The following is a 13286-nucleotide window of genomic DNA, read 5'->3' on the forward strand; positions in this document are numbered from 1 at the left end:
GACTTTTAAAGACCTTTTTGAGATCATTATGAATGAAATTTCAGACTTACACAAGGCTAAATGCTAAGGATTTTTTTCTAATGGCCCAGTTAAAACATTAAAAACAAGTGTTATTGTAAACAAGATAATTAATATGTTTAGAAATAGAAATAAAAATAGAGTTGGTAAATAGAGTTAATCAATAAGAGTTAATAAATAAGCTTTTGTTAAAACTTTTAATGAGATGGAATGATAGTGATTGGATGGGTGTTGGTCCGATTGGGTAGCTTTTACAAGGACATAGGAAAATTAGGACCTGTTTTAAATGATTTAAGACCTACAACACAATATTTCAGTGAATTTAAGACTTTTTAAGGCCTAAATGTTTGATTTTGAAATTTAAGACATTTTAAGGATTTTTAAGACCCCGTGGATACTCTGAATGTATTTTTGGCTATTCCTAAACATTTATTCCTAAATATGTTTTCCTATATATATATATATATATATATATATATATATATATATATATATATATATATATATATATATATATATATATGTGTGTGTGTGTGTGTGTGGGCTATCATTTTCCAATAGGACACATACTGAGGGCTTTAAAATAGTATTGGATTCATTGTTTTGGCCAGGCTAAGTGAGAAAAAGTGTCACTTTTGGACAATTTACCTCACATGAAAACTTTTTCTCATCCCAAATTCTATTTAAAACCCATTAGTGAGCATTTCTCATTATTGTTAACACATATAATGTGTCTTTTGTCATTTATACATTTAATTGAATCCCTCAATACTTTGATATAGCTATTTTCCCTGTTGTTATCATTATTACACCTAAGAAACCTCGAGTGTTTGCTGATAATCTCACCGGTTGTATTTCCCTCGATTTTATTATCAGTAGAGGGCTTGTGAAGTGCTGCATCGGCCTCTGAAACCACAGTCCCGTCCACCTGGTCAAGCCAGGGACAGAAGTCGTCGCAAAAGCTGATTGTTTTCATCCACGAACCCGCCTCTTTCTCCATTCCACCACACACAGATACTGTTGCTGCCATCGCGTGGGCAAATACAGACATTGTGTTTTCACTCATAATGTATTCTAGATCACTCATCAAGTGTTTTAAGTCGACAGATAATTCGTAAATCGGTAAATTCACTCAAACTCTGTAAACGCGCTCAAATGACAATCCTTACTCTAGCTTGATAATCACTGAACTGAAGCTTGGTTTTCTGAGTGACGTCACTTATGGAGCGTTTGGAATGCCGTCTCTAGGCGAGTTTATTTTCAAAAGTTTAGAGTTTTGCTCAAAGCTCAAACTAGCACAGAAATGACCCAACATTACCGAGCCAGGGTTAATTTTATGTTGTTATCAATAGACAACAGTCCCCGTCATAGCTGGCCCACCCTATAAGAGAACTATAGCGGCTGCTTAGAGCCCCGCCGCCACTAGGGGCCCCCACAACCCGCTAGTGGTCCTAGCCGTTTCCTTGCTGAAATCGTTTTTATTTGCATTTTACAATAATCTTCATTGACAAGATTTTAGTTTTTAAAGATTTATAAATTTTCGCTCATTTACTATATTTATATATTTGTATAGTTTTTAAATATACATTTAATAAAATCACAATTTTATTAAAGTTGGAATTGTTTTCTTATGATGGTCGTGCTTAACAGGAAGCTCGTAGCATCTCATTTCTCATATATATATATATATATATATATATATATATATATATATATATATATATATATATATATATATATATATATATATATATATATATATATATATATATATATATATATATATAAATACATATATATAAACTTTTATAGGATCTTCAATCTTTTTGCTACTTATATATTTTAAACACTCCAGAAGGACGCAAAGCAGGAATCACTGGTCCCTTTATTAAAGATTGTTTAATTCATTTTTGAAGCTGCTAGTTGACAAAAACAGTGCTGTTTTAAAATGTCCAAGCCATTCAGACAGTTATTAAGTAGAAAAAATCAGGCTTTACTTTTCTGTTTCATTGATTATATTTAATAAGCAATAAAATCATTGTGGGCCGGTTTGCAATGGCAATACTCCACTATTTAGAGCAGAGATACCCAAACTGCCTTTGATTTGACTTGACAGAGTTTTTAAATTTAATATAACTTTTGTTAAAGACATTTCTATGGAAATAATAATATTTTGAGTTTATTTAGTAAAATCTGAGAAAAGGCCTGTGTTGCAAATGAAACGTAGAAATTGGATTGTAAACAGTTAACCAGAGATGTAGCATAACGTAATTTGATTGACTGTTAGATGTAGAACCCGGTGAATCAGTCAGAAGTCACTGGACTTTTGAGCAAGACAGTCATTTGACCTATGCAAAGTTAATTTGTAAGAAAAGTAAATATCCTAAGTTTTTTTTTATGCTTTAAGATTTACAATTAAAATTCAAATGAAGAACTTTGGATTCAAGACTTTTATTCACTGACGCTTTTGTGTTGAGTACAAAAGAACTCTAAAGTCCTAAGCAAGTGAGTCAGCTTATTGTGCTCACAACATTTATTTGTTGTTGTTTTATTGTTGAATTTCATTAAAAAATAAATCTGAACCATTAAAATAAATAGTAAATTTAATTTATTTAGTTTTAACATACATGCAAGGTGCAGCTCAGAATGCTTTGCGAAAATCAACGTCAGTCAAACTCAACATGTTAACAAACAAGATGGAGAAATCAAGACGGTGGCACACAGACAAGAGAAAGTTCAAAAAAGACAGAACATCTTATTTACCAAAATCAATTGCAAGGCTGTATGTCTAGTTTGCAAACAGTCTGTTGCCGTTTTAAAAGAGTACAATATCCGGTGTCATTACGAAACAAAACACTATGTTTTTTCAAAATACACGGCAGAAGCGCGAAAACAGAAAGCTAGCGAGTTGCTAGAATATATTCTTGCTTTAAAATATTATTAAATAAATAAGGGGGACCCTGTGGCAACTTTAAGAAAATGTACTTTTGGTACACAATGCAAAATTTACTTTCAGGCCGCGACCCTCAGTCAAGTTTTATTATTGGCCTTTCATAGGAAAAACTTTTGGGACCCCTGATTTAGAGCAAGTAGGGCCCCAAAATGATTCTGCTTAGGGTCATAGTCGTCATGGTCTGCCTCAGAAATAATAGCTCGTCGATGTCAAAATGTTAGCCAATCAAATCAAAGGCGGCAGGCTTTACATTTCACGGAAAATATTTTAAAATTAATTTACGAAAATACAAAATTAGTACTCGAGTACAAAATATCAAATTCAGGAATCGTTTTTGACGGAATTTTCAGTGTTAAACTGACATGCTTGAATACACTCAATCAAATAACTTTACTCTGTATTTTTGACTGATGAGCTGTATTTTGACTGATGAGCTGATGAGTCTATCACTGACTGCTGTTTATCTGATGTATAGCATGATGAGAAGCAGATGCGCATGTGGGAACAGTGGGCGGGGAGAAGCAACTCATTTACATTTAAAGCCACAGACTACAAAAAAAGCTACAGTATACTCAGATTCCAGAATGGGCAGGTTATGGAGGCTATAATTAATAATCTGATGGGTATTGTCAGCTGAAATTTTACAGACACATTCTGGAGACAACAAGGCTTATCTTACATCTTGTAAAAGGGGTAAAATAGGTGCGCTTTAAAGCTCTATTTTAAGTCCATGACTAAAAAACTTTTAAAACCATTGAGCGCAGAATAGTTTTTATTTTTACCTCCACTTTTTCTGCGGGTCATTGAGCAGGGCTCACCTGAGAGACGCACATCACAGGTGCTTCTCTTTCATGGCCATTTAAAAGCACAGCTTGAGCTTTTGCCTCATTTTTATTTAATAGCCACCTACCGCCTCATCTTTCTTTTATCTCTTCTTTCTGTGATGGATTGTAAAACACTTAGCACATCACCTCAAAAACAAGTTTCATTCATGTCCCTGCAACGTTGTGAAACACTGTTTTGCTGGAGGGCAGGTCATCACAATCAATAAAAATTTAATTCAGCCTCACCGTATAGAAAAAAAAGAAAATTTTTCAAATGGATTTGAAGCTGAAGCAGACAGGAGTAAATAGGACTGTTGAAAGAAAAATACTGTACAGAAAATATAGAGGCGACACCGTGACTCAGTGGTTAGTCAGAGCAAGAAGGTCACTGGTTCGAGTCCCAGCAGGGTCAGTTGTCATTTCTGTGTGGAGTTTGCATGTTCTCCCTGTGTTTGCGTGGCTGTCCTCCTGGTGCCACGAGTCCAAACCAACACAATCTCACGGCAATTCGTAACTTTTTGATTTAGTGGCTAATTCGTAAGAATTTGTACGATCTAATTCGTAAAATTGAGTACAATTTGCTCATCCCCCAATGACGGTGGGGTTAGGTGCCACGAATTCATACGATATAGCCACTAAACTGACAAAACGTAAAATACTTACGTTTTCTCGTGAGATCAGGCTAGTCCAGGCATGGGCAAACTCTATCCTCGAGGGCCGGTGTCCCTGCAGAGTTTTGCTCCAACTCTAATCAAAGCAGGTGTGTTTGATTAGGGTTGGTGCAAAACTATGCAGGGACACCGGCCCTCCAGGATCGAGTTTGCCCATCCCCGGGCTAGTCCAAAAACATGTGCTAGTGTGTGTGTGAATGAGTGTGTATGGATGTTTCCCAGTACTGGGTTGCAGCTCGAAAGGCATCCGCTGCACAAAATATATGCTGGAATAGTTGGCGGTTCATTCCACTGTGGCGACCCCTAATAAATAAGCGACTAAGCCGAAGGAAAATGAATGAATGAATGCTATATACATATCTTTTTCTTTGTTTACATTATTTTAGTATCTGCTTTGTTGTATGCAACAGTAAAACATGACTGATACCTTTCAGAAGTTGTGTAGGATGCCATATGTTGATTATATTTAGTACTGCAAATCGAATATCGAATTACATAGTATGATATCACCTCCGCATCTTTTTAAACACAAAACAACATGTCTGTGTGTGTGTGTGTGTGTGTGTGTGTTTATTTATTTATATATATATATATATATATATATATATATATATATATATATATATATATATATATATATATATATATATATATATATGAGTGTGTGTGTATAATATTAATATAATTTATTTGTTTTATTTTTTAAATTATTATTCTTTTTTACCCACACTGTACAATGATATTACCATAATAGTATATTAAAACACGCATATATATAGAAATTGCGAAATAACATAGTATTAATGTAGATTAAATTTACTTTGCACAGCAGATGCAATCCACAAGTTTTAATCAGCTACAAAGGTAAAATGGCGATGAAAACACTGATTGTTTGCAACTCGGCAACCTTATCATGCAAAGCGTCATCTATGCATGTCATGATTTTGCCAAGTATGGTGCAATCCTGGAATAACATCTATGTTGATCCTGGAACATCATTTTTGTTGGAAAATATAATCCATCCCTATTCCCGACCCCTAAACCCAACCATAACTGTAGATTACTCCCAAAATCAGAGGGGAATAATAGTTGGATAACAATCATGTAGAAGTATATAATCCAAACCATAAGCCTAAACTTAACATAAACTGTGAACATATCCCTTAATTCTGATTGGCTGATTGGAATGTTGTTTCAGGATCAACATAGATGTCAATCCAGGAACATGTCCTGCTTGATGAAATCAGGTTTGCGGCCATCTATTTGTGGAGTATGGATCTTTGTCAGTTTTCCCCCGAATATTAAGTAAACCAATAGAATTTAACTAATTGGATCTGTCTTTTTGTTACAGATAGATATATTTATACCATATTCATATTTTTTAACTGATTAAATCTAACAGTAGGGCGACGTGGTGGCTCAGTGGTTAGCACTGTCGCTTCACAGCAAGAAGGTCGCTGGTTCGAGTCACGACTGGGCCAGTTGGCATTTCTGTGTGGAGTTTGCATGTTCCCATGTTGGCGTGGGTTTCCTCAGGGTGCTCCGGTTTCTCCCACAGTCCAAACACATGTGCTATAGGTGAATTGAATAAACTAAATTGGCTATAGTGTATGAGTGTGTGTGACTGTGTGTATGGATGTTTCCCAGTATTGGGTTGCAGCTGGAAGGGAATCCGCTGTGTAAAACATATGCCGGATTAGTTGGTGATTCATTTCGCTGTGGCGACCCCTGATTAATAAAGGGACTAAGCCAAAGGAAAATGAATGAATGAATAAATCGATAGCATTCGATTTTTAACAGATTTAGATTAATTCTAAGAAATCTGACAAAAAAACTGACAAATTAAATAAAATCAAAACGTTACAAACAGTTAACGATAAACTTCAAATCTTTTTTTTTGTGTGTGTATATATACAAATATTTCTAATATTACCCACAGTGCGTGCATCAAACAGATTATGACAAGGGCAGTCAAGACGAGAGTGTAGTTTGTTTTGTTGCGCTTAACACGCTTTCAGATACTTCAGAGTAAAGCAGCTCATAAGAAATGAGTGATGAATGGCACATCAAGAGGAGGATTTACAGAGAGCAGTGACACTGAAAGCGCTTCAAATGCAGAACGATGTGGAGTGTCACTTCTCCTGATGATGTTTGCTTTGCTAATGAAGAGAAAACCTCCTGGAATAACTGAGTTCCTAACATGTTTCAGGTTTTAGATGTCTAACTGCACAATGCTCTTTCTTGCCTATCAATGTTGTCCTTCAATCCTTCACTTGACTTTTTTCAAGATTTTCATTCATTCATTTTCCTTCTGCTAAGGGTGTACTCACACTAGGCATAGTTAGTGTGAGTACTATGCACAGAACTTGTTCCCATTCCCCTCTCCCCTGATGGCCTGCACTCACTGCATTTTACCTTCTGACCGGAGCACGCTTACATCATCGATGATGCGACTGTTCAGTTTAACAGAAGAGAAGCGCTCTCGCTCAGCACAGTGGACATTGCTTTAGTTAAATCGTTTTGTATTATTTTTAGTCATTTGGGATGCAATGACACTGTTGGCACTCAGAAATGATCATAAAAATCCTCATGCTGCTGGTTTGAGGAGGTTTGATTAAGGTGCAACTGATGTGCAGCGAGCAGTTTGTACCTTTAACCAGTTAAACTCTAGTGCTATTTTGAGATTTCCGCTTGGATTTTGCCTACCGAAATTTAAAAGCTTCCCAAATCCACATGCAGAGGCGTAAATGCAAAAATTTGGTACCATTTTAAAGAAAACCCTTTGAATTTTCATAAGACACTATTGAAAGAGTATAAAATAAATGTATATGTTGTCTGTGTTATGATTAACACCTAAAAAAGAGGCGCTTTTTGTATTTTTGTATTTTTTAGGTTCCGTGTGGTCTAGCTTGCTGTAATTATTGTAATTTTGGTGGTTCCTGCACATGTCTGTAATCATAGGAAAACAGAAAAATGTCTCTACCATAATCTATGCAAAAGTTATTGTGTTCAAACTGATGAGAGGTGCTATACAAGCCACAGGGACCGGTCATTGTTTTCATATTTCACTATTCTTTTGTTTGATCAAACATAATTCACTGTGTTTGGACCACGTCAGACATATAAAAGGATTACTTATGCACATCACCACAAAAACAGAGGAAAAACGGCCCTGAAGCGCACAGCATAAGGTTAGAGATGTCAGCTGTCTAAGCTATCTGGGGCTGCTTATTGATCATAAATGTATTGTTTTCACTTCTGCGCCATGAAAACACCGCGATTCTTTAGACAACTGTTTGATATGTGAATATAATTCAGTAAAAAAAATGCTAGACCCATATGAGCACCGGCAAGAGCTTTCATTTGAGCTACAACTCGTACATGTGTCATATATGAAAAATATGAAAATGAACCAATGTTCAATACCCAGCTCGGGTATCCAAAATACTGTGTATTTAAGTGTAAATAACTTTTGTACAGTAGCATAAAAACCAAAGTGATGCATATGTGCATAAAATATAGCTTCTACACTTTCAAACGAAACCACTTAAGGGGGTCTGCTGCAATGCTAGCCCTTTAAATCTTAAAGTGAAAGTCGATGACGGTTACCGGGTCCGCGGAGTTTACTGGTTAATAAACTATGACAGTTCGTGTTTATTGAAAAGTAAGAACGATTGATAAATCCATATGAGATAGTCCCTTAAATGTGACATCGCATCTTCAGTTTCGCACTCAGGCGTGCTTTATACTCACACTACAAGCGTTCCATGCCAAAGTCCAACCGAACCGCGATCTGGCACACCTCTTCCAACTGGGCCATGGCTGGCCAACTGAACCGCGCCTGAGCCTGATTCGGAGCACTCACACTTGTCAAACAAACTGGGAAATGCACCCTGGCATGGTTCAGATAGCCTAGTGTGAGTGGACCATTAGTCTCTGATTTATCAGTGATCGCCACAATTCCTCTATAGCGCATGTGTTTGGACTGTGGGGGAAACCGGAGCACCCGAAGGAAACTCACGCCAACACTTGGAGAACATGCAAACTCCACACAGAAATGCCAACCGACCCAGCTGGGACTCAAACCAGCGACCCTCTTGCTGTGTGGTGATTGTGCTAACCACTGGGCCACCATGCCGCCTTTTCTAATGTATTTTCTCATGAAAGAATGAAAACAAACCAGAAGATGTTTCACAATAGATTTCTGAAACGTTGCTGGTTTTAATTTGAACTCTTGTAAAGGAAGCATCGGACGTGCCCTAAATATAACACTGGGCAGAAATGAATGACTTCATTGTCACACAGAGATGCATGTGAACGACATCAAGACTTGAGCTAAATTTACACCACATCTCAGTCCCAGAAATACAGTCTGGATAAAAAAAGTCATTTTATTAAATCCCAACACTCTTTTTATCATACAATGTGATCATGATTAGGAAATCACAAAACAGTAGGACATAGGAATGTAATATGTACAACAGTTAAAACAAAGCTTTGACGTTTGTTTGACAAATTAATTGTCTGAAAGTAGAAAACTGCCTCACAGCAAGAAGGTCGTTGGTTCGAGCCCCGGCTGGGTCAGTTAGCATTTCTGTGTGGAGTTGGCGTGGGTTTTCATCCGGGTGCTCCGGTTTCCCTCACAAGTCCAAAGACATGCGATATAGGTGAATTGGGTCAGCTAAATTGTCTGTAGTGTATGTGTGTGAATGAGAGTGTATGGATGTTTCCCAGTGATGGGTTGCAGCTGGAAGGGCATCCGCTTCGTAAAACATAAGCTGGACAAGTTGGCAGTTCATTCCGCTGGGACAACCCTGGATTAATAAAGGGACTAAGCCGAAAAGAAAATGAATGAATGTGAAGATTTAAAATCAGCCCTTAGTTCCAACCCTGCTTCAACTCACTTGGCCTACTAGCAGGTTTTAAACAAGCCTAAAGGCCTCAATTAGTTGGATCAGGTGTGTTTGATTAGGGTTGGAACTAAAGGTTGTTGCTAGATCGGATACGTTTGCGGTCGGAGGTTAACGAGACTAATTTGTATTATTTATTAAATTTCTGATTTATTGTATTTTATTAACGTCTACCCCCAACCCTCAACCCAACCGTCACAGTAAGGTAAAAACAGTAGTTATGATCGTGAATAAAGTGAAGAGGTGTAATGTTGGGGATCGTGGATGAAAGTGTAGAGTGGGGGGAGTGGGGGGGGGGTTGTTTGCGCGGGACCTTGATAATCTCTCTGGGGGCCCCCTAAATGTATGGGCCCTTAGATTTGTCCTAACTTTCCCCCTCCTAGCAGCGCCCCTGGTACCGAGTATTATTTATGCTATCTATTAAATTACCCAATAAATTGTACCCAAACCTTAACCCAACCATCACAGTACTGTCAAAGTATTAATTATTGTTATACAGTGTCATTAAAAAATGCTGCTACATTAATGTGCATATCGCACTTCCGGCCGGCCGCGTATCCGATCTAGACTTTACCTTAACTAAACTGTGCAGAGCTGCGACCCTCCAGGCACAGAGTTTGCTAGTATGTTTTAGCATATTGATATCATGTTTTAACATTTCTAGCATGTTTTATTTAGCATGTTGCTACCTTGTAGTTTCATTTAACAAGATTGAACCATTATCATGATTTAACACATTCCTTTAATGCGCATCACTATTTTTTTACAAGTTGGACTAGGTTTGTTTTCTTCATACTTTAGCATCTGGTTAGCATGTTTAACTTTAGTTTGTTGAAGAATAATGGTGGCGTCATGGTGGCGCAGTGGGTAGCATGAAGGTCGCTGGTTCGAGCCTCGGCAGGGTCACTTGGCACTTCTGTGAGGAGTTTGCATGCTCTCCCCGTGTAGGCGTAGGTTTCCTCCGGGTGCTCCGGTTTCCCCCACAGTCCAAACACATGTGCTACAGGTGAATTGAGTAAGCTAAATTGTCCGTAGTGTATGTGTGTGAATGGTTGTGTATGGATGCTTCCCAGTGATGGGTGACAGCTGGAAGGGCAACCGCTGCGTAAAACAAGTGCTGGATAAATTGGTGGTTCATTCTGCTATGGCGACCGCAGATTGATAAAGGGTCTAAGCTGAAAAGAAAATGAATCATTGAATGAATGATGCTAGCATATTTTACACTGTTAAAATGCTTAAACGACACATTATATTAATTATAATAAGACATTACTAGCTTGGTTTAGCATAATGCTATCATGTTTTGACGTGTTACGATCACATTGAAAACACAAAACATTGCTAGCATGTTGATAACGTTTGGCTGATTTTAAATTTCTAGCACATACACATATTTTTAAACACATTACTACTAGCATGAATGTTTTTCATAGCTAGCATGTTTTTTTAATCAACAACTAGCTTTTTTGCTATGTTTAGTGGGTTTCTAGCAACTAGCATATTGCTAGTTTATTTACACATTGCTAACACAACACAAACATGAGGCTAGCATGATTTAACATGCTGTCATTTTAAAACATCACTAGAACATTGTAACATGTTAGCTTGCTGCTACATAACATTTCTAATGTTTTACCACATTAACAACGCTGTGGTATGATTTAACCTGTTTACTAATGTACTTTGCTAGCATTTTTAAAAAACACTGAGAGCATGTTTTAGCAGGTTCTTAGCATTTTGCTAGCCAGATGTAACATAATTATGTTCAAACATGTCAGTTGTTTGTTATGCTTTGCTGATAGATAGATAGATAGATAGATAGATAGATAGATAGATAGATAGATAGATAGATAGATAGATAGATAGATAGATAGATAGATAGATAGATAGATAGATAGATACAGACAGACAGACAGACAGACAGACAGACAGACAGACAGACAGACAGACAGACAGACAGACAGACAGATAGATAGATAGATAGATAGATAGATAGATAGATAGATAGATAGATAGATAGATAGATAGATAGATAGATGTTATTCATGTCTGACCCATTTTCCTGTTTCTGAATTCTGAAGTTGAGAGAGTTCAACGCGCCTCTAATAATAACATTAATGTCAACACATGTTAAGAACCTGTTTGATCACACAAATCCATTACGAGTAGTCGCCTTTATAGTATTATTAGACTAAAGGAAAGAGAAATAAAGATTAACCTGTTTTGCTGTGGATTAGGCTAATCCACAGCAGCGCTATTTCCCTTTAATGTGGTATGACTGACATTATGATTCACACAGACCTGCTCTTTTTAAAACTATATTTCTTAAAAGGGTCGGAGACTGAGCACAATAATATTCGAGAAAACTTCCAGTGTAACTTAAATTCAACAAATGGACCATCAAAATAAAGTGTGACCAGCTTTATTAATCAGGGGTCGCCACAGCGGAATGAACCACCAACTTATCCAGCATATATTTTACACAGCCGATGCCCTTCTAGCTGCAACCCATCACTGGGAAACATCCACACATACTCATTCACACACATACACTACGGACAATTTAGCCTACCCAATTCACCTATAGCGCATGCCTTTGAACTTTTGGGGGAAATCAGAGCACCCGGAGGAAACCCACTCCAACACGGGGAGAACATGCAAACTCCACAATGAAATGCCAACTGGCCCAGCTGAGCCTCCAACCAGTGGTCTTCTTGCTGTGAGGCGATTGTGCTACCCACTGCGCCACCGCGACGCCCCACAATGACATTAGTTATGAAAATGAATAGCAGATGATTTCTGTAATAACTACTAATAATCTGTCCATCCAGAACCACAGGGATGTTTTGATAGATAACATCTGAAGGACAATGTATGATCAATATCTAAAATTATTAATCACAGCATCAGTCCTAAAAATTACCCTGCAAACTCCTCCAACGTGAGAATTGAGTAATTTGAGTTTGGAATGAATGTGAACAGTCGACTACTCCACTCCAAATGGACAGTTTGTCTCTAATAACATTACAAAGGTATCTTTTATAAGTGCTGTTCTTTTAGTTTATCGAGACTTGTCAATAAGAGGGTTACAATATTAATTTATATTTGAAGAGACGATAAGACGTCGGCGACGCAGTGGGTACTGTCGCTTCACAGCAAGAGGGTCGCTGGTTCGAGCCTTGGCTGGGTCAGTTGGCATTTCTGTGTGGAGTTTGCATGTTCTCCTCGTGTTGTCGTGGGTTTCCTCCGGGTGCTCCGGTTTCCCCCTAAGTCCAAACACATGTGCTATAGGTGAATTGGGTAAGCTATTGTCCATGGTGTATGTGTGTGAATGAGAATGTATGGATGTTTCCCAGTGATGGGTTGCAGCTGGAAGGGCATCCGCTGCGTAAAACATATGCTAGATAAGCTGGCGGTTCATTATGCTGTGGCTGCCCCAGATTAATAAAGGGACTAAACCGAAAAGAAAATGAATGAGACAGTAAGACAATCAATAATAAAGGTCAAAATTTGTTAGAAATTTCTCAATCTTTGAATCAAACTCAGTATAATTAAGAATCTAGCACCAACGCAATATCAAAACAGAAACATTTAAATATATATGTAACATGTAAGTAAATATATAAGTAAAATAATAAAAATGTAATATGTTAATAAATCAATATCAATTAAAATTAATTAATTATATGAAACAAATTAATTAAATAATCTATTTTTTCTGAGAACAAGACAAAGTATATATATATATATATATATATATATATATATATATATATATATATATATATATATATATATATATATATATATATATATATATATATACACTGAAAAAAATTATTCCTTGGATTTACTCAATTTTTTTACGTTAAGTGGTTGTAAACAATTTATTTGGGCTGAATTTAAACAA

The sequence above is a fragment of the Danio aesculapii genome, chromosome 6 (assembly GCF_903798145.1).
Source record: "Danio aesculapii chromosome 6, fDanAes4.1, whole genome shotgun sequence".
NCBI lineage: Eukaryota > Metazoa > Chordata > Actinopteri > Cypriniformes > Danionidae > Danio > Danio aesculapii.